At 37.8% G+C, this 2,685-nt stretch overlaps 1 non-coding gene across 1 annotated transcript; it reads right to left on the bottom strand.

Moving 5' to 3' along the window:
* Positions 1–2,022: 2,022 nt before the first annotated feature.
* LOC141681679 (small nucleolar RNA R71) lies at positions 2,023–2,129 on the bottom strand. The gene has a single exon (XR_012559106.1). It is a non-coding gene; the product is annotated as a small nucleolar RNA R71 (small nucleolar RNA).
* Between the last annotated feature and the right edge of the window lie 556 nt (positions 2,130–2,685).

Below are 2,685 nucleotides of genomic sequence, written 5' to 3' on the forward strand. Positions count from 1 at the left end.
ATGTTTTTGTATTCATTCATTTAGTTGCATTCATTCATATATTGTCGAGTCTATTTATGCTTGGGGACAAGCATCGATTTAAGTTTGGGGGTCTGATAAGTGGATTTTATATCCATTTAGAACGCTTCATATCGGCTTAAGTTGATGTTTTGACCTCAAGTATGTGGTGTTTTTAATGCAATTTGTGTTAAGTATGTGCAGGGCTTTAGTTGAAGGCAGGTGTGGACTTCTAAATGCTTTTTTGTTAATAAGAGATCAGAAATTGAAGTGCGATCGCTTGCGAGAAGATTAGAACAAGAAACGAGATTTCTGTAGGAATTTTTCCAGAAGTCAAGCGCACCCGCCTTTGACTTAGGTGCGCCTGCGCCCAATTTTCCAGAAGCAAAGCGCGCCCGCACTCCACACAGGCACGCCCACGCTAGGTCGAGTTGGCAGAATCATGTTTCTAGTACGGTTTGGATATTCTGAGCGGCCAAGTCAACCAGGAGCATATAAATAAAGAAAATGAGACGAATTTAACAACAAGGAACAAGGAGAGAACTCTGGAAACACAAAAGCACACAAGACGGCTATGAAGAAGAAGATTTAGTTCTATATCATTCTTTTGCATTCTTCTTCTAATTAGGCGATACTTTGGATGCTTGTTTCAGATTTGTTTTCTAAACCTTGATACATTATTATTCTTTTGTAGTATTCATAACCTTTTTACTATCATGTTTTCATTGGAACCCATGATGACGAGCCGTTCGATTATGAACTAATCATTATCCTGAGATTTTAACATATTTATTTATGGAGTTTAGTTGTTGATTGCTTTAAGTTTTCAGTGTGTGATGAATTATTGATTTCCTAGTATGGTTGTGCTTAATCTTCTTGGATGCTTAGCTAACAACTAAGTTGTTTGTTAATCTCTATTGATTGTGGAAGTGGATATATGGGTTTAGAACTTGCCATGCTAGCATAGGTTTAAGGATGTTTTAACATGCATAATTAGTAGTGTAATTTTAACCATCTTACGCTGCCCTATGTGATCTCAATAGATAACTTGCTCTTAAACCGTTATGTTTTCAAATCTTATAGACATATAGGGTCTAAACATTATTGGTGTCTGCCCCGCTTCTATCTTAATTATGGATGCTGAGTAGTAGGGTACACCTATATTGAAAGATAACTTGTACTAATTTGGTGTTGTCTGATTAGTTATCATAACCGTCACATACTATGATTAAAGGTATAAACTCTAAACGAAGTTTCTAATGAAGTTAGAATCCCATATTTTATTTCATATAAGTAAATTTCTTTTTAATCTCTTAGTTAATTCATTCTAGCATAATTATTTTTAGATAATCAACTCAATTTGATACTTATCTTAGCAGTGAATAATAATCATACATTGTTGCATACGTGCACATTCTAAATTAAACCAATCTCTGTGGGAATGAAATTAACTTAATCTTATACTACTTGTGACCGCGTACGCTTACGTGTTTTTGTGCGAACAAGTTTTTGGCTCCGCTGCCAGGGATCGATGTTAAATTTAGTTTATGTGCTTGCAATCAGTGGTCGTTAAAGTTCATTGACTCGGATTATTCTCTTACAAAGTTTACCTTGTTTGTGTGTTTCAGGTATTCGAGCTAATGTGTATGCAAACACATTCTCAATCTTGTAAGGACAAATGAGAAGAAGTAGAAACAGAAGTGATCATTGCAATAGGAGAACCAGTAGCAGAAATGAAAGCATTGAAGGATTATTCTCAACGAAAACCAATGACATTCAGTCTAGCATTGTTAGACCAACTATTGCAGCTAATACCTTTGAAATCAAGCCAAGCACAATTCAAATGGTACAGAATTCAGTCCAGTTTGGGGGAGCTCCAACGGAAGATCCCAATATGCACATTAGGGATTTCATCGAAATCATCGACACCTTCAAGTTCAATGGTGTTTCGGAAGATGCTGTGAAACTGAGACTTTTCCCATTTTCTCTGAGGGATAAAGCTAAGAGATGGTTGCAAAAACAGCTGTAATCAGGAATGCTCTTACTCAATTTGCACAGTAGTCGGGAAAATCTTTATGTGAAGTTTGAGAGCGCTACAAGGAGATTCTTAGGAAGTGTCATCATCAGGGAATGCCTGATTGGATGGTAATCAATTACTTTTACAACGGGTTGGGAGCACAGTCAAGACCCATGCTGGATGCAGCATCAGGTGGAGCCTTATGGGCTAAGAGTTATGAGGAAGCTTATGAGCTAATTGAGATGATGGCTGCTAATGAATATCAAAACCCAACTCAGAGACTGCCACAAGGCAAGGTAGCAGGAATTCTGGAGGTGAATACAGCTACGGATATAGCTGCTCAGCTAAAGGCATTGACTATGAAAGTGGATTCTCTGGCTAACTATGGAGTTCATCAGATAACAAGTTTTTGTGAGCTTTGTGCAGGTGCACATGAGACGGATCAATGTGCTATATCTAGTGAGTCGGCACAGATTGTGAACAATTTTCAAGGACCACAACAACCAGTTCCTGCCACTTATCATCCTAACAATTGGAACCATCCTAATTTCAGCTGGAGCAATAATCAGAGTGGTATGCAACATCCATAACAGCCTTATCAGCAATTTGGATCCAAGCCATGCAACTGTCCTGGTTTTCAACAACTGTATACACCAAGGCAACAATTTCAG

The sequence above is a fragment of the Apium graveolens genome, chromosome 8 (genome assembly GCF_009905375.1).
Source record: "Apium graveolens cultivar Ventura chromosome 8, ASM990537v1, whole genome shotgun sequence".
Lineage (NCBI taxonomy): Eukaryota > Viridiplantae > Streptophyta > Magnoliopsida > Apiales > Apiaceae > Apium > Apium graveolens.